Here is a 27,016-nt window from a genome sequence, read left to right as displayed (position 1 = left end):
CATGGCTGTACTCTCTGCTCAGATTCAGCCAAATGCTTTAAAACTGATCAGACGCACTTCACAGTGCAAATGAATAGTGACCCAAAGCATACTGCAAAAGCAACCCAAGAGTTTCTGAAGGCAAAGAAATGGGATAAGTCAGTCACCTGATCTCACCCCAGTAGAGCAGCTTTTCAGTTACTGAGGACAAAACTGAAAGCAGCGACCTACAAACACACAGGCAGCTCAAAGCTGTGGCAGTGAAAGTCTAACCGAGCAGGAGGAATCGCAGGATTTGGGGATGCCCACGAGTTCTAGATTTTAGGGAGTCATTTACTGCAAAAAATGTTCATCAAATATTTAAATTCCTAATTCAAAATCCACAGAGACAAAATGACAAAAAAAGTGCCATTGTCCGATAACTAATGGACTGGCTTTTTCTTCACATGCTTGTCTCATATTTTAGGCGCCACACACAGACCGTCTTTTCAACTAAACAGTTGCAAACAAGTTGTTGAAATAGTTTAATTAATTAGCCCTCTGTCAAGTGTTTTTCCTACATGATTTAAATATTTCTCGGCCTCTCCATTTGCAAATTGACAATTATAATTATTGGATTTTGCCTAGAGGGGAGAAAGCTAAGGATTTGAGCTCAATTTATTGGGATTAATTTAATTTATGTTTTTGAAGATTGCATGTACTAATTGATTAGCTTTAATCTAACTAAATGTGGATGTCACTTTGCTCATGGCAATGCGGATTATGTCCTGACGCCTGTGGCTCGGGTTCAGCTATTAGCTCACTTCCTCGAAATGTCTTGCTTTGCTTATCTGGCCGCAAGCTGACAGGTGTTTGTTATACACGTCAATGAACACGGAGATTGATTGCGCTGTGGACGGCTGAAAAGATTAAGAGAGAGGGGAAGACAGACACATAAATAAAGACAGAACTTAGTGGGAATGACAATTCAAGAGTGCAAGAGAGTTAAACGGAAAGAAAAAGGGGTAGGGGAGGGCAGAAATCAAAAGAGAATCAATGAAGAGAGAGATGCTTTCAACTCAGTGCTGAGCTTTGAAAGGGACTTCATGAAAATTGGTCTCTTCGACTCTCCCTTCCTCCCAGCCACCACTACTCCTACTGTTGACTGTGTGCTCCATTAGCCAGCGGCTTGGCAGAGGCAATGGTAATACTGCAGGAGTTGCCTATTATCGATATGTTCATGGCAGCCCTCCTTCATTCTATCTTCCACTATTAGCTGTGAAGGGACAAGAGGGAGTGTGACAAGGGGTATAAAGGCAAGGCTGGGCTCACATGGTAGATGTGTTTATTTGGAGTTTGCAGAGAACAGTGAGAAACAACGGTCACAAATATGCAAGGAGAATGTGAAAGACACAAATGTTTAAGTGCCATCTGGTTTGTAGGTGCTGTCATTCTTTTGTGCAGAAATTACTGGTTTGGAGATGGTAGGCTGAACCTTGTTTTTCACGGTCTGGTACCCAGCACAAATCCCCTGCCCTCCCCCCAAAAACCCAACAACATCTTCCCTTTTTTCCTCATCTCTCTAAAAATGCACTCTTAACCGTGGCCATGTTACAATAGTACCATTTCCTTCAGAAAGTGTATACTGGAACCACTTATGTTTTCTTTATCTCCTTGTATGCTCAACCTCACATTTCATTCTCTTCTATCCATGACTATTTCCTGTTTGTTCCCCTCTTTAATTTGCTTTCATTTGTATTTGTCTCTCCTCTTGTACAACTCATCAACCTGTCTTTATCCTCCATCTCCTCCTGCCTGCCAAGTGATTGAGAGGCATGATGTGATGGAGGGAACAGAAAGAGGAAGGGCGGTGGGTAATAAACCCCACCCCTCCACCCCCTTGCTGACTTTCCTTACATCCCACCAAGGCACATAAGGGTGTGGTGATGAGGTTGGCAGGGTAGCAGCAAGAACTTGCTGAGGAATCACAAATTCTTGCACTTTCCCCCCCCTTTTTTAATGCCGCTCCACCAGTAAGGCCCATGTAAATAGTTGCGTCTTGTAAGCAGTCCAGATGACAGGCAGCAGATGTTTACCCCGGGGCTTGGTAAATCACAGGTTAGTCACTTTCATTATGGACCTTCGTCAGTTCCCCAGGGGAAGAACTTGATAGGCATTAAGGCAAGCTTGTGGCATGAATTGTAAATAACACAGTCAGTTACTGATTTTCGATGCACCAAGGAAACTTTTAAGGCCTTTGCTTCAAGAAGCCGTTGCACTGACATTTAAGGTAGGACTGTAATTTTCCAGCAGCGATACTCAGACTAATATACACAATATAGTATACATCAAATAGGAGTATTAAAACTCTCCAACATAATATATTTCATGTCTATTATTCTCCAGTGTTGTGGAGATTAGTCCAGTCCTGTAAAGCTCCTCCACTGCAGTACTCATAGACTGGTGACCCCAGCATGCTTAGTAGATGAGTACATTAGATATTGTGCAATACATTTTCATATAATTAAATATTGAATATTAACTGTGAATAAATCCATTCTCACCACTTAGTACTTAGACAGTTAGGGTAGAGCAGGTCGTGCGATTCAATATAGGCTGCTTCTAAAAAAGTAAATGCAGTTGATGATTCGAAAAAAGCATTACAAAGCGACTGTAGAAAATATACAGTTTGAAAGCATGGAAAAAATATATTTGAAATTATATTATTGTCAATAGAGGCATGAAATAACTAGTGATATGCTGATCCTGCTTTTTGTTGTCTCAAGAAGGAATTTGCCATCCATCTTCAATTAATAGGCTGTTTTTCACTGTCACTAAGAATCAGCCAATCATGTGTGAGGCGGCATCAGCCTTTACACATTAGTTAAATTAAGAGATATTTGTTACTTAAGAAGACATCAACACCAGGAACAAGGCAAACATTTACCATTAAAAAAATCGTATTTATTTATTTATGTGCACGCATCTATTCCCTTTCACATCATCGAGTCTCGACAATACTACAAGTCACTTACAGTCACACTACTCTCTGTCCTCTCCTCCTCTGCTCACTGTTTCACAAGGTCAGCATCTACTCACTCGCACACTGGCCAGAGCAGACAAGGGTCAGGTAAATCAACAGCTCCTTACATCACTATAAGAGCGATGAAAATTTTGCAACAAACGTTAGATCTAACAAAGAAAGAGAGCCTGACAAGCTGACAGGGGAGGCTCCGTTGATGGCACTTTTATATCACTGTCGACTGAACTGACCACCGTTAGATATTCACAGCTGAGAACCGAACAGATCAGACCTCATAGCTCTTACTGTTGTCACAGATACCCGATGCTGCGATCTGTCAGTCTCAGAATACGTTTGTTTTTTTCTTATTTATGTCATGATACTATTTCTATAGTCCATTAATTGGAAACGTAGATTGCCTTTTTTCATAGAAACTTGCCACTTAAACACTTAATAAAGGCTGATACTTTTTTAACATTCAAGACAAGATGTTAAAAATGTTTTACATGTGGTAATTAACATATGGCAAATATCACAGTTTGTGTGCATATTTTGTAAGCAATACACAGTGCAAGACAGACACTGTTAACATGCTACATTTTTCTTATTAGCCTAACAAAGTAGGGCTTGAAGCCCTTCTGAAACTGTCTTGCAGCTCTACATTTGTTATTATTTTATGTGAATATTTCATGCCAGACCAAAAGTCAGTAGATCCCTGCATCAATCAGGATTCATTATGATTCATGTTTTGGAAAATAAACTGGTTTCTAGATGTCAGTTGCTGTGTATTCATGTACAGTATGGACTGTGTGGTTGTTTTCTGTAACTTTGAATGGCTGGGTTACATACTTGCCAAACCCTTTTTGACAAACACTGATTTTTAGTGTTTGACATTAGACCAGTCAGTGTCTTCCTGTCCACAAAAGAAGCTTTCTGCTTGTTCCACGGTAGCACATGAAGCCAGTGCAAGCTGCCCGTGTGTGTGTGTGTGTGTGTGTGTGTGTGTGTGTGTGTGTGGCAGCCAAGCAGGCAGTCAGACATCATGCGGCCACTGTATCAAACAACAGCAGTGGATGCCAGCCACACTTCCGCTCTTCACATGAAAGGAAGCAGGATGGAAATGTTTGTGGTTCAGGGGAGAAGATAGAGGGGGGGAGGAGAGTAGGAGCAAATGTGGGGGGTGGGGGTAGGGGGGTTAGCGGTCGGGTTGAGGGAAGGAGGGATGGATGGGACGGATGGATGGCTGAGCGGCCAGAGGAGGCTGCCAGGCACCCAACTTTCTTGCACAGATGGAGCCTCCTCCTCCTTTTCCACCTCCTTTTCCCAACACTGCCCAGCACCAGCCAAGCAGTCCACTGACTGAATGTGTGTGTGTGTAAGATCGATGTGTTGGGGATTTTAAGGTGTGCAGGCTTATTTGTGTGCATGTGGACTGATTTTTTTTTTAATTTATTTATTTTAGTTTGGAGCATCCCATAGTGTTTCTGTGAGTGTGCAGGATTTGCTGAGATACAGGAAGGAGTTATGTGTAGGGTGTGAGGTGGTTGGAATGTAAATTCCCTCCAGATGGAGAGAAATTCAGGTCTCAGCTCATTTTATACATTTTTTTAAATGCTTACCAAGCTTAAATCAATCAATAAATAAAGCAAACGTGGGTAAAATAAATAAATAAATAAAAAGAAAGAAAGAAAGAAAAGGAAAAAAAAGTGCATTTGTGGGCAGAATATTGTTGGTGGATAAACATGTAAATGCCCAGTGCTGCTGTGAAACATTGCCATTTGCCTCTAAGCATTTTGGGCCTACTTTAGATGCAAACACATGAGTGATCAGAGTCGAGGCTTTGCTTGATAGCGCTCTTCTTGAGTAAGCTTCCATGACATACGCTGCCTTTCCTCTCCTTCTCTTCCTAAGCAGTCTGCCGTCCTCTCTTTTTTGGTTAATCAGTCTCTTTCTCTCTCTCTGTTCACCACTTGTACATGTTCAATTAACAACCCTCTTCTTTTTTTAATCACCCAGCAGATCTTAGCCACGCCAACAGTATGACGCTCTCACCACTCCCCGTTGTTCATGTAAAACTAGCACCTTCATACACCGATAGGTGTGTGTGTGTTTGTGTGTGTGTGCCATATCAAAGGAAACATTTGACTCCGCCTTGACTCCTTCATGGATCAGTCCCTGCAATGAAAGCAAGAACAGACATCCGTGCCCTTGGCAGCAACACAGGAAGATGATTATCAGTGAGCGTGTGTGTATGTGTGTGCGCGTCCATAAATGCTGTATGTATATGTGGGTCTGTGTAGGAGAGATGTGCTGATGAATATGTTAGAAGCTGCCTTTGACTCACGACTGGATGCAACCTTGTGCGATGCTGTACATCTGGGCGGGATCACTGATCTATAAATTCATGTGTGTGTATGTGTGATCACTCACTCCTTTCTTCCCTTCACACTTTCCCTCACACACATACGCACACAACAAACACACACACAAGTATGAGAGAGAGAGAGAGACACAGGTTGCAGAGCCAACATGTGGCACTTGCCAACACCCCACAAAACTAATCTCATATCTACTTCTGCTGCTGGGAGATTGTTTGTGCGACAACCCTAAGGAGAGCCGAGAAGGCAGAGAGGGGATAAAATCAAATCTAGCTCCTGTCACCGGCTCAATTCTCAAAGTGATCTCTGTGTTTGTGTGTAAAAGCGACATAAAACACGTGGGACTAAATATGCGCGTGTGTGTGAGCGCTCAACTCTTGTACGTTACTCCCGTGAAAATTGAGTTTACGGTGTTCACTGGTATGTAAGTTACGGAACACTGTGAATATGGCTGTGGCTCAAAATGTGTGTCATCCATCCTCTGCTCTGCTTCTATTTGCCCTTCAACTAAAAAGCCTCTTGAGTCTACGAGAATGGGTGAGAGCAATTTTTAAGGCTACAGCTTCAATATACAATGCAGGTGGTGCCATACCCTCTGCGCTGTGGAATAAGAGATGAAGATGGAGCTCTTACATCTCTATAGCCGGGGATAATGGGATTCCAGGCCATATTTTCATGGGGTAAAGAGACAAAGCCCGGTTGGAATCAGTGTTGATCCCCTGTCTTTTTAAAGCTGTCAGAGGGAGTTTGAGCCCTGAAGAGGCCAGAGGACGGGCTCTGTCTTTACAGTGTTTGTCATCTTCCTCATTTTCGCTTACTTTATCTGCTTTTGTTTCTTTGTGTCTGTCAACATGTTTCTGCCTCCTTTCTCTCATAGCTTTCTGTCTTGTTGCCTTTGTATTTCCCTTTTTTCTCACTATATGCTGTCAGTCTTTTTTCCTTTCTGTTACAGTCTTCTAAACTATCCTGTCAATGAAGTATTCAAAATATTTGTCTGCCAGTCTAAGGCCTCTTTTTGAAGGACCATACCAGCTTCTTTCAACGTCTTGCGTTGCCTAGAACAACTTCTGTATAGGCTTGGTTATTCTGATCATTTCTAATGCATGCTTCACAAAAATACTGTAATTCAACCAAGATTTTTAGAATTGAAAAATACAGGCTCACATCTTACAACTCAATTGGAAACAGGTCAAGGATGTTGTTGGTAACATGTCACTGATAATGTGATTGGGTTAAGAAAGAGAGTGAGTCTTTTATAAGTAAGTGGGGGGAGTTTGGGGATCGTCACAAAACCTCTGGGGGTATTTTCATAGTCTTTTTAGTTACAATTGAGTATAGATCCCAACTGATATGTTTTTTTTAAGTATAAGTAACAAATTTCCTTTCCTGATTTCTTTTTTTTTTTTTTTTTCATATATTGAAGCCTTACCAAGACAGTACAGTATGACAATGCATTTCAAAAATGTTCTTGTTTTACTGTTACAACAAGATCAGCTGCCTGTTGTGCTTGTGGTGCTCCAAGCACATATTTTGCCAACAGGGCAGTTGCACAGTGCTCTCTGGTGGACTCAAATATGCAACATCAACACTCGTAACTTGGCTGAAGGGTGTTTCTCCCATGCGTTCTTTATTTTTTACATTTCGAGTTATCAGCCTTTATAAATGTAAATACAGATATATCAACAAACAGCCATTATCGGCTCATATATTGCCCTGTCGAGGTATTGGTCGGGCTCTACTCGAGCAAGAATGCATTAGCTATTCATTTTGTGGAGATTAAGTTTAGTATTTCAGATGCTAAATCTTTTTATGTACCCTTTGCTATTCTGAAACCACAGACAAGCATATTAGTTTCTGTGACAAGACCTCTGAACAGGTCTCTTGACTGTTTAATTGAAGGCTAGGTGTCTACAGTGAGGAACTGCATCTGAGTGAAGAGCCGGTGTATGAATCCAATATTGTGTGTCCATCAGCAGCCTGTGGTGACAGGCAGACTGTGTTAGTGTCTGGCTTTCTACTGAAGTGTCGCTGCAAAACTGTGAATCATCTCACCCTTCTTCATGTCACTCCATATGCTTTACTCGCTCTCCTCCTCGTGCCCTGGTAGACTTTTTTTTTTTTTTTTAATGTCTGACCCTTTTTCCCCCTTTTTTTTGTGGACATCTTGCTCCATTCTGGCTCCCTCTCTTTTCAGTTTCTTTCTCTCTGCGTGCCGTCATCTAATAATCACATTTCTTTTCAAATGCCTTTCTTTTTTTTTAACTCACAGATGAATTCAGTCCTCCCAGGGTGATATTCAAGGTTACAGCAATCTAGTGAGCGGAGCTCTTTGTTTTTTTTTCTTTGTTTTTTTTCACTCGTGCCAGACAATGCTGCTACCAAATATTATCATTATCTACTCTATTTTCACAATTGAATTTTGTCCTGCCCAGAGAGGCCACAGCCTCCCCTGCTTTAATGCTATTGCTGCTTTTCAATTTCCGTTGTATTGCTTTTCATCCTGTAGCAGCCAGCTGTGCATCATTTATTCACAATGTACTTTAGACGCATTGAAATACTATATAAGAATCCAGTAATGATCCAAAACACATAAAAAACAGATTTGACGTAATTTTACAATGCAAAATCAGTGTAGTTACTACAAATTTACTGGACTGATATGTATACAGAATAAGACACATATTGCAGGAGGATTTTAATTTTGCCTATGGATAAGGTGAATGGGCTGTTGTATGCTGAGAGCTCATCCATTATTCTCTGCCTCCCCGCCAGAGACTCAGTGATGTGTTCCGAAATGCACCAACAGGATATTTTGACCACATTTAAAACCAGCGACGATGTTCGCCACGTGGAAGATTGATGTGAAAATTGAGACTCAAGTCAATTAACTTTCTTTCAGTCAATCGAGAATAACACAGAAAGAGCGGTTCATTTAAAGTTGATAGAATATTGATTTTTAATTACACGGTAACAGATTGAATATGACATCCTCATTACAAAAGTTGATCAATATTTAAATGATGAAGTCAGCTATCCTCCGAAAGTGCTCATGTTGAAAGTGAACTGAAGTCCGCCCCAGAGAGATCTTTGTGTTGACACTGATGTGAGCTGCCGTTCCTGGACTCGGTAATTACAACAGTTTAGCAGTGATGGCACTTTTTTGGCTAAAAACTGAAACAGATTAAGACAGTTAATAATGCTGTCAATTTAATTTATATATTGGAAACTGCTGTATATTGTGTAGTGCCACTTGTGCTGTGCTGTTTAAGAGTCTGATTTCCAAACATGTTCAAGCTTTCATGTGTGAATTTGATTAAAAGAAACGAGACTATGCAGCTTAAACTGTTTTTTTTTAATTACTAATATGATGACAGATGTGTTTTAGAAACTTACTGGTCACTAATAATGAAAAATAGATTGCTTTGAAATATCTGTTAAGTCTGCAGAAAGAAAACAAAATGTTCTTTATCATGTGGGCTTTCTGGTGGAGCTGAACTTGCTCGTCATGCAGTGGGTCTCCGTGTTGTGTATGTTGACATTAGATTACCCAATGCTTTCCAAACTTTCACTTAGAATTTCAGTTTTAATCACTTATAAGCTCCATAATTTGGAAGACAACCAGAACAAAACCAAAAAAAAAACCTTGCCAACAACCTCAAACTGCAGACGTGCTGCTTTGCATGGGACTACTTTTAAATTTGACACTTCACTAAGACTTCCTACAGTTTCCTAACTAATAATTATTCAGTGGAAATAGAGCTTAGTTTTATGAAGATTTCAATTTTTAAAGGCAATCCCAATGATCTTTACACATCCATTAAAAAAAAGCAAGTACTGTAGTAGAAACAGAAGTCACGGAGTTGTCACTCATGTTTATCCTGATTTTATTTGTCTTTTTTATGTGTCTGTTATTTGTGTAAGACCAGGTTACCTACATTGTATGTGCACAATGGAAACCCTTCTAAAATAGATCCAAAACAAAACAGGTGGAATACCAGATCCTAATAACCGTTAATGGTGACACAGGCACATTTGGTTTTTAATCTGTCTCCTGGGTATCATTACCAACAACTCTCCCTGTGGACAATTAAAACACTTGCTAGATACACTTGTGTTTGGTGCTGTTGATACTTTTGTGTTAAATATTTAATTATCAAAGCTGTTGCTTTCATTTGCCATTTAATTTCAAGATAACTGGGCAGTAACTAAACTGTAAACCAAAGATGGTTTTGTTGTTGCTGTTGTTAGAGCGCTTCAGTCTGCGCTGTCATTCAGTTTATTGAACACAATGTTACATAATTGCGTTAAGGAAACATTGTAAGCTAAAAGAAAGCACCATTAGCACTTGCAGGAGTTTATACACAACATAAATATTACTATATTACCCCAAATATTAAGCATGATTTACCTTTTCTTCTAGAGTGTTCAAGAAAGTGCCATTTTATAACTGGAGTTCGGTTTACTGGACTGAATCAACTTCAGTTTTAATTTATGGCTGCCCCTCCGTGTGCCTGCTTCTGCTGTAGGTCTCTTCTTGTTAAAAGGAGTTTTTCCTTCCCACTGTCACCAAGTGCTTGCTCACACTCGTTTGTTTGATTTTTGTGGTTTTCTCTGTATTATTGTAGGGTCTTTACCTTATAACATAAAGCGCTGTGAGGCGACTGTTGTTGTGATTTGGGGCTATAAAAAACATTGAATTGAATCAACTCATGTATCTATTTAACACCCTTACTGTGGTAATAACTATGAAAATTTTACTATTGGAAAAACAGGCTTTCATGTGTTTTAGTGTCTGACACACACAGCTGGATGAACCAGAATTACACCTGGATCTGACCGGGAACAACTGGGAGGAGGTGACAATAGAGATACCTTTTCGTTGCCTGTTTTTCTCATCTCATTACAGGAAATGTAAGAAGCTTAGTAGAGGCCTCAAGAGAATGAGTCCATCACTATGTCAGGCTTCCGGTAACACAACTTAATTAAATATGTTGTGCGTGAGTTTTAATCATGAATACTGTTAAAACTTAGTTGTGTGGGTGACATCGTTTCTAATTAAAATCATGTTAAACGTTTAAGATGTTTAGATTAAACCATCAATATGCCATTTCCTGTATCACATTACAACATATAATGATTTCTATGTGGGTCGAACGTGGCTCATTTTCCTTGCATACTGTCTTCATAAAAGCTCCTAAAGAGATGAAATTCTAAGAGAAGCAATACATGCAATGACTAAAAAATGTGCAGCTGAATAAAATACTCCTGTCAGGTTACTCAATTATTGACTGCAATGGAAAGTAGGCAGAAAACCTTGACAGAACGCTCAAAAAAAATGTGCATGCTCTGTAAACCACTAAAAGAGTTTTTTTTTTATTAGGCTCAGCAAGGATATCATGTTCTCCAAGTACAGAAGTGAATTAGAAAAGGAAAAGTAATTAAAGTATTTTTTTTTATACCTCAGATGTTTGGATATCCTCATGAGTTGCATAATGAGTGAAATTAGACATATTTACTAAAAACACACAAACTTCATGGTGTGGAAAATTAATTGACATCTCCCTAACGAATGCTTCACAAATATTAAGACAAAAACAGGACAGATATCTAAGGTGGGGTCTTTTCACAGGTAACTTCTTGATAGATGGTTGGATTCTTTCCCCAAGTGTCAGTGTGACTGACAGTAAGCAATGTGAAACACGTAGCGGCTTTTCTGTTTTTATTTGAACAAAATCTTAAAAGTGCTTTTTCATTATAGGGTGATTTTTGTTTCTTTGGAAAAGCTGTGTCTGATTCCAAAACATGTGAGGAGCCCTCCAGTCCATCTCGAGCAGGAATTTATATGGTGCTTTTCTAGTCTTGATGACCACTCCAACTTTTTTACACTTCAAGCCTTGTTCATCCATTCACACTCATGTCCATGGAGAAATGTGTTCCAATCAATCAATCAATCAATCAATCAATCAATCAATCAATCAATCAATCAATCAATCAATCAATCAATCAATCAATCAATCGCACATTGTCACACACTGAGTGATCCATGAAGTGCAGTTTTTATGGTTTAATATGTTGGCCAAGAGCAGAATTTTCATCGATAGATAGATGGATAGGTTTTGCAGAATACAAGCAAACCCAACAGTTAAAGCAAAACACCTAAGAAGCTAGTCTGAAAAGCTAGCATTTTGTTTGCCGATAGTGTATTTTCCCTTCCTGTATCCAAGCTAGAAAGCTTTTGTTCAGGTCTCTCCAGAGTTGGAGGAATGGTTTGTGCCAGCTTTTTAAAATGAAGGCTTTTCATACTGTATATCTACAGTGTTACCCTGTTAACCACAGCTAACAAATGATGTTCCTTTGTAGTGTAAGTGTGCAAGTGGGATTGATGTGCCATGCTATGAATAAGGTGTTACAGCATAGCTATGTAATTGTGAATAATAATGATAACCATCCTAGTGACTGTGTAGAAAGATATCCTCTTTTCAGCAAGAATCTTTTTTGGCTCTGTCACTTTTGGTTGGCATGCTGTTTAAAATGCTGACAGACATATTAGACTGCCCTATTCTGCCTTGAAACTTTGGTATTTCACTGAGCAATTCATGAATTTTGCAACATTTATTCAATTACCTGTCTATTAGGTTCTTCGGGGACTCTATTAAGACTCGACCTGATCTCAGAGGCCCAGAGGCAGCTTTGTTGCATGACAGCAGCAGTGTGTTCATCTCCCGAAACAATAATGGCTCCACCTGTCAGAAGACAAAGTGGGTCACAAGCAAAGCCTTATTGGTGGCTGCCACCTCAACTTTTATCTCTGATTAAACTGTAAGAATCCTTGTGTTGAACACCCTACTGGGCATGGGCCGTATGTTCCAGCTTTTCCCTCTGATTAAGCCCTTCTTCAGATTTATTGGCCATGGGAAATAATGGGAAACACAGCGAATGTAGAAGTTTTAGCCCATTACTCATGGCTTTTATTGGCATGGGCTCTGTTTGGCATACAGCCATTGACCTGTACAGAGGACAAAGCAAGTAACGCCTCTCCTGGCTCTTGGCAAGGAAAAGCATAGCAGTGAGGAGGTGGCAATATAGAGAAGGAGAAAGTGAGAGAGGAGACGTGGCAGCAGTGTAGGTGGGTGATGTGAGGATAGAGAGGAAGGAAATTGTTTAATAATTTACCAAAAAAAGGAGATTTCAGTATTCCAAAACTTATCTCAAAATATTTTTGCTATCTCTTTGTAATATAGAAAAGAAGTTGCATATAATGCAAGAAACTGCCTAACAGGGATTTATAATAGTGTCTAGACAGAACAGTTGATCCCTAAGGAAGTAGCGCAAAAAAAAAATGAGACCCTGTGTGCTGGGTGACAAAGTTAAAGTTCAGAGATGAAACTGTTACACAAGATAGTGATCCTTACAGTTTATACTCTGTCTGTGTATAAATGTCTATATGTGAGTGTATTAAGTATATTTTTTTAATTATAGGAGAACTGCTAAGCATAGTGTGAAACCCCTGGCAGTAAGCTCATTAGTAAGTAATAATCATGTATACTATAAATTAGCTTGTGCCTTTGAATGCTTTTCTGTTGGAGACAAAGATAATATACTATATTTGCTCATATTGGTTTAGTGTGTTTTATTACAAAGCTTTATGGTAATTTTGCTTTTTTAAATGTGCAACGTTTTCTAGGCCAGAAGAAAAAGGAAAAACAATACAGAAATCCAATTTAAAGCAGAACTCCACCAATTTACATACAAAGTTTAAGTTTACGGGTTGAGGAGGAGATTCATAAATTTTTTAAGAAACATTTCTGATGATGTCCAATAAAAGAAACGTTTAGGGTAATCTGCAGTAGACATTTTGATTAGAGGAAATAAAATATCAGTTTTGCAGTAGCTGTTTCCTCTGGGGTAGATGGACGGGTCAACAAAACATTAGCCTTTGACTTAAATATCTCTCTCCTCCGCTAACACTATTGTTTACAATAAGTCCTGGAGATAAAAGGTGCAGTTTGAATGACAATGACATCTGTGTAAGAGATCATATGCATATTTCTTTTCTTTTTTTTTAAGCCTAAAAAAATCTTGTCATATCCTTGCACAATGTTTAAAATATGCCCTCCCTCACCACGGGCGTCAGGTGTTTTAGCAGATCTTAATCCAGGTTGTTTTCTGGCAGATATGCTGCAGTGATGTTTGGAAAATGAACACAATCACTGCTGGCATCGATGTCCATGTGCCATAGGATTTTTAAAACGTGGAAAGTAGAGCTTTACCTAGGATCCAGCACAGCTTCTGCGCGCTAATGAAAACAGCATCTCTGACTAGACGAAGATATCTCACATAATACAACATTAACCATGAGTAGCCTAAATATAATTGTACATGTGAAAACTTACTTGAACTGCTTTATATATTCATAAACTCCTGTAACTCTTGGGGTTTTAGAAAACTCGACAGAAAAAATTGAAAAAAGGGATAGACATGTGAAGGAAGCAGAACTCCATCAACATTGTCGCTGTTTTATTTGAGTTACTGTACGCACTGTACAAATGGATGCACTGCCTGCAGATGCTGTTCCGTGATGAGTGAGTGAGCTCAAGCCTCGGCTGCTCGCTCCAGAGTTTGTGGAGAAGCACATTTCTACTTTATAAATAACACAAAAGCCTAATTGTTGGTTGATGTGAAAGCTGCGCAGCTGAATTCTTTTCATGTTCTAAATATTTACTCACAGTTACGCAAATTGCTGGTGCCACCTTAAACTGGTAGTGAAAAAAAAGAAAAGAAAAAAGAAGCTGTTCTTAGCGCTGTACATATGGTGGATGTTGGTGCGTGTGGTTCAAACGTGTGAGGCGAGATCTCAGGGTTGCATAAAGATGGCAACCTCGTGAACAGCTGTAATTGGTTTCCTCTGACAGATCAAACCATCACTCTGTCTCGGAACATCCAGCTGTCAAACTTGACACACAGTTAGATTTAGCCACTTTTGCTCTTTCCAGGAAGTATAGACTTGTAGAGTCCGCCGATGACAATGGCGGCTTTGTACACCCACACAGTCATGGGCACACATTCGGCCTCCTCAGCCCAAATCCATGTCGAGGTCAAGTCTCTGTTAATTGCTTTCCATGGAGTAGATGGATGGATCACGGCTTCAGTTGACGAGGCTGGGAGGTGTAGGGAAAGAAAAACACGCGTGTGGTAAGACACACACAGAGAGTCTGGCACACATTTCAGCCAACGGAGACTGTTATCAGCTAATTAGTAGCAGTAACTGCAGGGGCCAACCTTATTAACACTGGAATAACGGTTTTCTGGTTTGAGTGGCACTGTCACTTCTCCCGCCGTATCATTGTGATTCAATTATAAATACACAGATGCAGGGAACGGAACGTACAATCACCCCAAGGAGGAGACGCTGCTTTCAGATGCTGTGATCACTTGAGCGGCCATATGGGTTATTGTGTGCAGACTGGCCACGCTCTCTCCCAAATGGCAGAATAAACTTCAGTGGATAAATAAATGAATGAATATTTATTTCACATTTCACATCACTCGGCAAGTCCCACATCGGTCGAGCCTCGAAAAGCAGAATGCGACAACACACGAACTGAAACAATGGCAGTGCTTTTTGTGCCGTGCAGAGGGGGTTAGGGTAAAGGATTACACGTGCCATTGTGTGGCCATTCAGCCTTGGTCCTCCTCCAGCTGGATTGCTTTCATTCCCGTGATCATGATACCCATTCAAAGCTCGAATGATGAAAAGAGCACTAAATGTATTTTTTGTTAAGAAATTGCAACAGTATGAGCTGTTTAGATTGTTTTAATCAGAGGAAATTTAGGCTGCACCTGTCATAGGTTTGCTGTTGGGTATGTGGGGGGCGGTGAATGATTAATAAAAAAAAAACACGAGGCTGAGCCAACTAGCCAAACCTGTTGCCTGTTCCAATATCTAAAAGGTTCGACTAATATGGTTCGACTAATTTCCTGTGCATTTAAAAGAAGAAGAAGAAGAAGAAGAAGAAGAAGAAGAAGAAAAAGATTTGTACAGGCTCCAAGACTAAAATCAGCACTTTTAAATTTCTTCATTAGCCAGAAAATATCCTCGGATCACTATTATTTATTTATTTATTCGTGGAGGCTAGCGTCTTTTTTTTCTTAGAGCACTACCATGTCTCCTGCTTTGTACCCCGAGGAGATTATTTGGAGAGTTGTGACGTAACCTGGAGCTAAGCAGAGGGGAGGGGGGAGGGGGGGGGGGAACAGTGAATCACGTATGAGGGACAGAAAGTAAGATGTTCCCACATGCCTGGCCGCAACTGTTTCTTATTAATCTGCTACATGATTGATGGGAGGATGCATGGGAAGGTTGATGGGAAGAACCTGAGCAGAGAAGGCAGGGGGGGGGGGATTGCTGACCACAGCGCCTCTTAATCTTAGATTTTGAATGGGGGTGTTTTCAGAACGGGGAATATCCTGGAGATGCATAGTTTATGAAACTGTATCGTTCTCGTGCGTAAAATGCCAAGAGTTGCACTGGACTGGAGGAATAGGGGGTCGGGGATTGAGAGGTAGAGTGGGGGCGGGGGGTAGAGAGAAAGTGACGGATCGGCCGAGCGATATGGCGAAAAAGTGGGAGAAAGAGACAGCGCGACAGAGAGAGAGAGAGAGAGGGAGAGAGAGAGAGAGAGGGAAAACGAGAGAGAGACAGAGAGAGAGGCTGTGAAGCGACTTGGTTGGCAGTGTTCGCCTCTGTCTCTCAGGCAGTGGGAGAGATGTGCGTAACATGCAGCGGAGAGCGGTGATCATCATCTGCGCGCCGCATCGCCGTGGACCGCCGTGCGCACTCATAGACGGAGACACACCGAGGGGTGCAGCCCGCTCTCCCGTACCCGTCGTGACCGACACTCCCGTGAAGCCGGCGAGAGACCCCTGAAGGAGCAAAAGAAGCAGAAGAAGTGGTGTGAGGAAAGATGCCAGCCGCTCAGGCTGTGATTTGGGGTTAATCACCCCTCTGTTTGGAAATCACTCTGACGCACCGGCGACGAAGCGAGCGCGCTTATTTTTGCGGAATCCCATCCTCCTTCCTTCTGTGTCACATCTAAAGCGGACTATCAAGTGGGGATTTTTTTTCATTATTTATTTATTTTTATTTTTTTATTTGCACGAAAGCTGCATTCCATGGCCAACAGAATATGAGTCAGTGCGTGTCTGTGAGCTGAGGTGGAGTGTGCGTCTATCTCTCTCTCCTGCTTGCACGGCTGTCTCGGTCCGCCACAAAACCTTCCCACGCCAGGATGCAGCTGCTCAGAGTTGCGTGGGCACTGACCGGAGCGGCGATCTGCTGCTTTCTCATTCTCCTTATCCACTCCCGCCTGCTCAAAGAAGGTAATCACACCGAACTCCACCGATTTACCCCCTCAATCTGATCTGTTACCGAGCTATCCTCTGCCGTGTAGTTTATGTGAAGTTTTCCGCAAAAAAATAAAAAAATAATAAAAATAAAATAATAATAATACAAATATGTATATATACATATTCAAACATGATCAAATATCCAATTTTCTTAAGTGGCTCCGATACAGAAAAAAAGAAAAAAGAATCCAATCCAGTTTGCACAAAAGCAAATTCATGAGGTGCACAAGCGCTGCTGTGATTCCTATCCCACCTGCATTTCTGCATCTCTGCTCATCAACAAGTAATCAACCCGAATATGTTCGATTAACCAGTATTGAATGCCAGAGGAGAAGGAAGAATTGTGCTCAAGGAAGAGGGGGTGAAAAAAAGTACCACCAAAAGCAGTTGACTGAATGGAGATACTGATTTGTTGTAAGCGTTTTCAATAGATGGCACTAGAGTCTAGCTTTAGGGTAACATTGAGGTCAAGCGGTTCTAATGTCGTTCCATTCGCCTTTATATTGTGTTTTCAGACCTCCTTTCTTGGAGTCGAAAGTCGGGTACAATTCCAATGCAGACCCTCGGTCACACAACTCTCAGCTTCTCTGTTGCTCTGGCTGCTGTGTGTCTGTCATTGCTGACATGCTGTCTGGATGCACAGCCTGCAGATATGGCTGCATTGTGGGAAGTTGGTGCAGCTGGGGGTTTTTTTGGGAGGGGGGGGGGGTGCTAATTAATTGAGTTCCATTTGCTGACATTCAGCTGTTAATGCTTTAATGAATCACAACTTAGCCGATGTCTCAGCGTGGGAGATTGTTCCGTGTAACCGGTCATTAATTCCACCTACAGTACACCGCGATATACACAAATCACATCTGTCTGCGGGGAGACTTTCATGCAGAGGTTGAGCACACTTACTGCTCAAACTCCTTATGAAAGTCAAATGGTGTAAGCTGGGGGAATTACTGCACTGCATAAAGCTGGCACGTAAAACAGCTCTTAATACTACCCTTACACATGTATACCCCGGGGCGAGCAGGGTCTGTTTGGCACTTAGGAACGGTCACGAGTTTTCCTTTGTGGTGATTGTTGAAAAGCAAAGGCTTGGAATGGCTCGCCATGCCCTCGCTGCCTCCAGCCCTGGGCAGATATTCGGGTCAAGCAGTAGCAAGCACTTCCCTCACCGTGGTGAGTCCATGACTGCTTCTGGGTAGGAGTATGTCCAGCCATAGTGAAGTAAAGGGAGCGAGGGGTGAGAAATAGGTCTGTCAGCCAAAAAATTTGAAGCAAGGGGAGTTGAGGATTCTGTACTGGCACATGTCCCAAAGCCACCCTTTGTAGTTTTAATTTACTGTGGCACACTGGCCTTACAGAGAGGTCAAAAAGAGGATTGTGTGGCCACCCAACAGTACAAAAAAGTGCTGCTTGCGGCCGTGTTGATGCGATGGGATCTTATTAGATTCGGGCCATCAGCATTGTTGAGCTTGTTGACTGGCAAGACAATATTTTTGACCTTCACTGCCGAGTTGTTTGCCGGTATCATGTTGTGCTTTTTACGCTGAGGTGTTGTTCCCTTAAGCCCGTGTTTTTCTGTGCTTTCTAACTTGACACAGAATAGCTTTTACGTAAGTTTTCGGGGGGGAGAAGTCTGCTGGTCACTCTCTGGCAAGAGGCCACATTTAATTTCGGTTTGGGCTTTATTGAAATGTGGCACAGAGAGACGGAGGGAGAGAAGTGGTGAGAATATGCTCACTTTAGGCTACAAGAATGGCCAAGGTCAAACCCTGCTCTGAGGCCTAATAATACGAACTGATAAAATGAATTCAAAGGAGTGCATTAGCGACAGTCTTTTGGGAATGAGGATAATGAAAGGCATGCACAAGGGACCTAAAAAAGAACAGAGGCCGTTTAGTCTCAGCCTGCATATTCTTTCATTAAGAACATTGGGGTTGTCCAACACTACCATCTTTTAGTGTGAATTAGAACAAAAGAAAGCAGGGGGGTGGGGGGGTGGAGAAGTATTTTTAGTCTCCTCTCTATCATGTGCCGGATTGATCGCCTCCTCTGTGCTTCAGTGCGTGAGGACGCTGAAGCTGGCGGTACAGATGTGCATGCAGGTGGTATATTATTTAAGGTAGCCTGTCAACAAGAGAGTTATTTTCATATCAGTGATTGTGAGCTCGCAAACTACAGATTGAAGATGGTGATTTGGGCTCATGGAGAAAGAATACGTCAGCTCTGTGTCAGCTTGTTAGGAAGCTGAACACACTATGAGCAGAAATATGCATTTGAGGTTGGGGGGTTGTACACCCCGTTGCGTCAGCCCTCTTGCATAATGTGGCACAGGATCTCGGCTCGCAGAGAGGCTTGGGTTTGGGATTGGAAACGTATTATGCGCTCGGAATGTGGATGAATTTTGGGCCATAAATTTCTCACACTGTCCACTTCAATAATTCACACAATGAAGCGAATCCCGTTTCGCTCTTTATTGGCTGAGATATTTGTCACATGGCAATAGAGGGTCCGACAGGTTCGCAGAACAGCTCCTGGTGCAGAAATCCCCCGGCGAGTCTGGGACCATCGAGGCACGTGAAAGGTTTTGTTCTGGAAATAACGCGTTAGTCACTGTAATAAAATGGCCTGCATAATATGCTACGGTTATATCTTTGGTGTGCTTTTAAAACTAAAAAGAGCAGCATCTTTAAAACACCAGTGGCCTGTTCGCTCTCAATATTGGAGTAACATTGTGAAGGTGTACCAGAACGCAGCTTAGTGGCTTTATTGAAAATTCTCTCAAGTGTTCATGAGGATGCTTTAAGAGTCAATAAAACCTTAAAGACAAATTTGAATAATCTTGAATGATTAGTTTGCATTTTCTCATCGTTGTAACTATGTCATGGATGGCGCCATATAGAAGGTTGTTTTCCCAAAACTTATAAGCATCGTGGGACACATGCATCCCACTCTGATTTCAAGTTGGCCAAACCAGCGTCTGTCAGGAGAAAGATGTTTGATTACACATCATTTAATTCCATTTAATTAAAAACATATGAAGAAGTGCAGTTTTAACAGTAGCTTTCATTGTGTGGTTTTCTACATGATAAAGAAATGCTGCAGTGCTAAATGAAAGAAGTTTGTCAGCATGAATTTATAAAATTGCAGAAAAATGTATGGTTATTACAGGTATAAGAGAGTACTTCACATTAATTGGCAAAAAATGTCCTATCCTTTTGCTTTTTCTGTGGCTTCATTGTAAAAACAAAAAATCTGCAGCACACAGTGAAAAAAAACAGGAACTTTTCTGCATTTTAACTGTTATTGCTTATCTATCACTTAAGTGCCTTGGTGTAGTATGAATGGCAGTGGATCTTCACCAGGAGGGAAAAACTATGAAAGCTATGAAATTCAGAAATTGATGTCGCATTTTCCAAAGATGTGCGTCAGGTTGGCCAATTCTGGTCCCCGGACCTTATGTTTGAGACCTCTGATTGGAATGATCTTAGATGCGCATTCGTTTGCAAGCATACCCACATGAACCATTTATTTTTATTTAATTTTTTTTTAAATTAATACGTCTTGAAAAGATGAAATATTAAACGTCTCTGTGACACTGAGGAGCTGAGTAGGTGAAGCACTCCCAAAAACCTCATGTCTGCACAGCCCAGTGGCCTCTCTCCGTCCTCCACCTCCCTCAGACAGACCACCAGGCTGCCTAACAACTGCAGTTATTGATCTTCAGGTAAAACCACAGAGTGAGCCATAATGGACCAAAGTGACAGATATACAGTGTGTGTGTGTCTGTGTGAATGCACTGCACTCAATGTCAGACAACCAAAATTATTTACAGCAGGTGCTCTAAAAAGCACAGTGCAGGGTATCCTCTTTTTTTTCCAAACAAAAAGATGTGGATTAGAATGACATCCTGTGCTGTGGAGGCTCAGCTCGGAGCAGCCTCAGGCAGATTCGGGTCAAGTGGTGGCAAACTCGCAGTGTCATGCACGCACGTGGCCCATGAAGGAAGGGGAGCCCTGTCACTTAGGACACCAGATGAAAAAGAGAGGGTGTAATAGTGTAATAATAAACATATGAACAAACCGGGAGTCTGCAGTCGGGGGTTATGTGCTCAAAACTCACGTCACTGCCTGAAACACAGGACATCGCTGTCTCTTACGTCGAGCTCTTTTGCTCAAATTAAACTGATTGCATGACTAAAAGAAATCCTAGCGTGATCGGTTTTATGTGCCAGAGTTGTCAAACAGTAGATGGTTATGTAACATACTAAAGATCTGCTCCACAACTGCTGTTTATATCGGCAGTTATTATTTTTCCCTCCACTTTTCGTACTATTTTGTCCTCCAGTTTCCTCCTATCACTGCAGAGATTTCAGTACAAGTATTCAATTTCGTCGTGCCATCTGCGGATGTCGTGTCTCATTTCTCCATCTGAATATTAATTCTGTTTGTGCCACTGTAGCAGAATGCACAATGCGTGCTAGGCACGGCCTTTAAGAGGCGTAGCCGCTTTTCCAGCTATCACCTGCATCTAAAACCTGCCGATGGTCTAATTAGAGTGGAGGCCAGGGCGAACTGCTGCACGAGCTCCCACTCGAATGTGATTTTGAGATCCAGCAGCAGAGGTGCAGTCATTAAGTATTTCTTCCTTTTTTTAAGCATCTATTATTAATCTGCAGAAAGGAAGGATTTTAGGGAACTTAGCCCTGCAGCACAGCTTTAGGACTCAACTGAGATAAAGATAATATGCATGTATTTAATGCTGCAGTAATACTCCTTCAGCATACAGAAGCAATGTCACAATCACCGTGTTTTACTTGGCAAATCCTCGGTGATTTCAAATCCCTCACAGCCAAGGGGTACGTAGGTAAAAGTCTGTCTGAATGTAATCTGCTGTAAACTGCTCTAAATTGAACACAATTTATCTTTAATGGTCAGTATCAGCTGTAATCCATAGGGGTGGCACGCATTAATCAATTGCTTAATTGATTCATTAGTTAAGGGGTTTGTTAATTAAATCACTTCTGTGAGTCAATCACAGTTGCAGCAGAAGCCTGTGGTGGTTTTTTCAAGGTAATCTAAGCCTGGTCTCAAACAAGCCCCTTGTGCCTTGTGTCCAGGGCCACTTTTCATCTGTTTGTGTGTTTGCTCATGGCACTGTTCTTCACAGTTCCTATTGATTGTGGGACAGTAAAAAGTGTGCACTATTGCACCCAGTTTTCCAAAAGTCCTATTGATTGCCTTTTGGCAGAGCTGTGGGACGATTGGCGTTGGCTTTTCTAATAAAAAGCTGGCTGTGGGGATCCTCCTAGGGTTCCGTTATTTTTTACTGGAAACACTCAGCGGCCTTTGGAAATAGCGATGTCAGAAAGACATCACCCTTACACACTTCATTCGTGCCCTTCCACCCATGAAGTGCCGTGTAAAACTCCCCAAGGCCCTACCAAACCAAGCTTGAAGACATAGATTTGAGCTATTCTGTAAAACCTTGGATCAGCAAGGACATGCAATGCGACATCTTCCAAGCACATTAGTGTAATAAAGATGATGGTGATTTAAAAAAAAGTGTGCCACACATATTAAATTGTGGCACAGATCAGGAAGCCACAGAGCACAGATTGTTAGGTTGTGCTCCTCTTGGCTGTAAAAAGTGGCAAACAGCATAAAGGAGCTGAGCAGTTTAAATAACTGTGGCTGCATCTTTGATTAAAACCTCGTCCAGAATGTCTCCTGGTCACTTCGATCTGATAGAGCTCGGCTGTATAAATTAATCATGGGTGCATTTGCACGCGCATAAAATGAAAGTAAATGGTGGAGTGTTTGGCAGTAGACACCCAAACTGAGGAGTAGGACAAGAAGAAGGAGGGCCAGTAGTTTGAGAGGTTAGAGGCAAGCAGAGCCATTTGTCTATCGACTTGTCAGCTGGTGGGAGAGAGATCCTCTCAGATCAGCATTTTCCTTAGAGGAGGGCGGATTCCTGTGGGTCTGTTCTTGCAACACTGGCAACATGTCCATCATGATCATCTCTCAAAGAGAAGCTGGTCCCGCCCCTTGGATGATCTAACCCGAGTCAGTGGATTCATCAGGATATACTGTGCGAGCTGAAAGAGTGCTGATTTAGGGGAACTGAGCCTGTCCATTTTATTCATAGGCCAACTCTCCAGACTATTGATTCCCTGACCACCAGGGTGCTTGAGAGTGATACATCCACACATTCTTTAGGAAATGATGGGTGAGAAGTGTGCTTACCCTTCTGCCTTTTCTATTTGTGCCTTCCTGCTGTGTCAAAGGTAGCGATGAGGTCATCCCGAGGTTGGATCAATCACCGTGCCTCTGTTCATCTAGTCGATCGATAGCTGCTTAAGAAGTTTGATCTTCTGTGTGCGTGAGATCACAGTCATTCAGTCAATGGATTGTGAAACTAGGGTTTTTTTCTGTCTTCACGAAAGCTTGGCCCCCAAGGCCATTGTGACACAAATTTGGTGTCTGCGATAACAGACTTGGTCATGCTTTATGGATCCGCTGCGTTCTAACCGTTTTTCCATTTCCATCTGACAGAAATGTAGGTTTAATCTGACATTAGGCGGGCTATAGTGCATTAGCTTTTTGTGTCAAAGGGGCAGAATATTACTGATGCTATGCTGCTCCACCGAAACAAATTGCATGTTACTCTTTAGAAAACTAATGGAGGCTTTATCGATTCGAACAGGGCCAGCCACTTGCTTTGTCTCGGCTGTCAGATTGTGTCTAAAGCAATTTCATAAAGATCATTATTTTCTTTCTCAGGATGTCTTGCAGCTAAACAAGATCCTCCCTCGTTCATTCTTGCTTTTTATACTGCTTACGGCAGCAGCTCTTATGGTCCAATTGAAAATGAATTAGAATAGAATGACACATAATGAAAATCACTAAAAAACATTGGCACGTCACATCCCCTTAGCTTGTTGCACCCTTGAATAGATTGCTTGTGGGGTTCCAATTCCTATTCCCATTCTTACGCAGTAGAAGAAAATGGGTTTAGCTCACTGTAAAGGACAAACCATATCATTACGGGTCATAACAAGCAGCGCCACTCATTTATCTTCTAATGGCATTAAAGCATGCGGCGAAAAAGGTGCTGACATGGATGTTAGTCATGCAACGAAGCAAGATAAGTCATCAGGTTTTCTGCTCGTACGGTGATCATCATTGACATAATTGATGTAGCGGGCAAGCATTGCGGTGTCAAACTGTAATCCAGCAGGTTGCTTGAATAACATTATTCAAATCATTGCATGCTTTAGCTTGTTTACTCATTGGAACTGTCTTTGTTGTTCCAGTTGTGAAGCATTTTAAATGCAGAAGGAACCTGTTGCCACTCCATTACACAGTGTAGCTAACTTATAACTTATAAAGAGAATTATCTTCAGCTGATAAAAATTAAACAATTTGGGCTTTTTCAATTGTAATCCTGATTTTTTAAGTAGTAAAATGTCAATAATAATAATACAATAAAACAAAAATATAATTAAAATATAATATATAATATTTAAAACCATATTTAGATAATAGTAAACAGAAACTGTATCAAATAATGTAATCAGGAAGTTGCTGGTTTTTGAACAAATAGATCTGTTTTTCATTTGGGTGCACATTTACCATAGTTTCTCAACATGTCTTTTTAAAACAACCTTCTCTGGGTTTTCTTATTTGGAAAATCAGAACAATTTCTGTAGTTGAGAAACTTCAATGTCCCCACTCTTGTTTAGTTGTTCATAGCCTCCGCTGTTTCATTTAGGATATCTTACTATTACACAATAAATCTCTCTCTGCCTGTGTGTTTGTTACTTTGTCTACAAGCTCCGCCTACGCTATCAGGAGTTGAGCAATCAGCCACCTATCAAGAGACTTAGCCTGTTTTTAGCACTTATGCACCTTTAAAACCTTCTAATAGCATTGTGTCATTTTATTTCATGACAACAACATCTCATATTCACAAAATCTGAATTATACATGCCTAGCAACCACCTAGTAACAGGCAAAATTGACCCATTTTTAGCATATAAACAACATCTACCACACTAGTGAAGCAGAATGTATTTCAAAGTTGTCCCACTGAGCTTAGTAAACCATGCCCAACACTCAAAACGACGTCTGGATGGCAGCATGTGGCACTCCAAAACCTGTATGTATCATACAGTAAATAGGCAGATTCTGTGCTGGAGGATGTAGCATGCATGATTTTCAAACAGAATTTCACATTTTGATTATTCCGACCACAGGACAGATTTCTACTTCATTTCAGGCCATCCGAAAAGAGGCAAGGTCCAGAAAGGAAGTGTTTGTGGAACTGACCCACACAGTCTTTCACAGCATTGTAAAACCCTATCCTCTGAAAGATTCAGCCTCTGGGAAGCTGTTTATTTGCCTAATTGTATTACTAATTAAGCTAACTTGTTGTGACATGTTGCACCAGGTATTTTTAAACGTTACATAACTTTTTCAGCCTTTTGCCCTTCTATTAAAAAAACACAGTAAAATGTCTCAATTTCAACTTTTTATGTGTTCCTTCTACATAAATACCTAAATCTAATAACAGTTCACAAAATGTTTCTGTTTTTATTCACATTTTCCGTTTTTATGTTTGAACCTTTTTGCAAAGGTGTTGTATATCAGAGAATAGACTTCAAATAGGGCACTCAAACAACCACTGAAGCCTGTTTTTGCATCTTTTTCCAGGCTTGGCCTCGCTCTTTGCATCTGTTAATAGTTCTTTTTTACAGTTACATCGTTGCGACATATAGTTTTATGCTTATGTTTACAGCTCTGTCAATACAACAGCAGCGAGGGGGGGAGAAAGAAAAAAAAAAGGAAACCAGCCAGCAATTCTGCTTCATCACAATCATTACGGTCCATTCCACATGGGAGAAAGGAACTTCATTATTGTACCTGCAGGGACTGTTAAAACCAAACTCATGAATACAGAAAGCTTTCTTCCATGGCGTGTTGTTGCTTTACAGTGCTGCTGCTGGGGAATGTTTAAAGGCACATTCTTCACGTAAAAATAATGCATATATAGTATACACGCTGTGTACACAGTCATTTACAAGGCATGCTGGGTATTTGCTGCTATGGGTGCTAAAGCAGCCTGGACTTCGTAGCTGTCTGAACTGTATTAAGCAGGGCAAGGAGGTTCACTGCTTTCCCAAACCTGGTGTTTCATCATCTGAGAAGTAATGCACATTTTTCTACTTGGTATGCATTGATATCCATCGATGTGTCTGACTCTTTTACCACTGTGCTTTCCCCTTTCGTAACACTGACTTCGCCAGTCTCCCCTCCTCACACAGAGGTTGCCCATCCTCCGATGTTTTATATATATTAGTGGCAAGAAATTCACAGTGAGGCCAAGAATCAGATCTCCCCCAGATATCATTTCTCCACACAGTGCGAAACAAAAAAAAGGAGGTGGGGGGGAATCATATTTTAATAATGATATGTTCAGCAAATGAAATATGCCAGGTTTGCACATTTGCCTTGCTGAACAGACAATAAATTATATCTTGTACTCTGCCACATAAGCCCAAGGATAATACCACATCCAATGAGAAAGGAAATGGGGCTTGTGGGATGCAGGAAACAGAACGCCCTTGCCTGAAATCAAATGAACGGAGAGAGGAAGCATTGACATGTAGGTCCTGTCGGTGCGGTTTACCTCCTGAGCGTGCTTTCTGTTGTGCCTCTGAGCGCTTTGTATGGCGAGGTCGGTATGTAAACACGCGGTCTCTCCGTTTCTTGCAGATAAACGTCGAGGCCACAGGCATCGGCACATGTTAAGTTAACATGCAGAGGTAGGGTGACAAATACAAACGCAAGCATATGCATACGCAGGGGCTGCAAGTATACACCGGAGCTTGACAGACTGTATGGACTATCTCGTGGCTGCCTTAGTTCATTGCAAAGCAAATTCCTGTAGCTCCAAGTCTAATTTATCAAACAGACTGTGTGAGTGTGTGGCATGGTGCGTGTGTGCCTCTGTGCGTGTGAAGTTTCATCATACATTCAGAACACACACACACGTGCTGTTCTCCATGATAGTGAATAAATGCTTGGAGCGAGTGTAGATGTGCGCACACCCACACACCCACAAAGACACAGAGGTAGCCATGAATACATATGCATACACCGCCACAAACACACACACTCACACAGAGTGCCGCAGGTTCTTAGGGGACTCCAGAAAGGATGAAATATTGCTGCAGAGGCCACACACACGCACG

At 41.4% G+C, this 27,016-nt stretch overlaps 1 protein-coding gene across 3 annotated transcripts in view; it reads left to right on the top strand.

Annotated features, from left to right (window-relative positions):
- Positions 1-27,016, top strand: part of tafa5a (TAFA chemokine like family member 5a) — a 170,057-nt gene that overhangs the window by 34,027 nt on the left and 109,014 nt on the right. The window contains exon 1 of one of the 3 annotated variants that reach the window (XR_015125604.1): positions 15,984-16,737. The exons of the other annotated variants lie outside the window; for them this stretch is intronic. The gene's annotated coding sequence lies outside the window, so the exon portion shown is untranslated. Of the gene's footprint in view, positions 1-15,983; positions 16,738-27,016 lie in introns of those variants that run through there. 3 annotated transcript variants of the gene reach the window in all.

Source organism: Aulonocara sp. 'chitande type north' Nkhata Bay, linkage group LG17 (genome assembly GCF_057382095.1).
Source record: "Aulonocara sp. 'chitande type north' Nkhata Bay isolate Kocher_YH1m ecotype deep benthic linkage group LG17, A_spYH_male_GT1.1, whole genome shotgun sequence".
Taxonomy (NCBI): Eukaryota; Metazoa; Chordata; class Actinopteri; order Cichliformes; family Cichlidae; genus Aulonocara; species Aulonocara sp. 'chitande type north' Nkhata Bay.
This window is presented reverse-complemented; position numbering and strand designations above follow the sequence as displayed.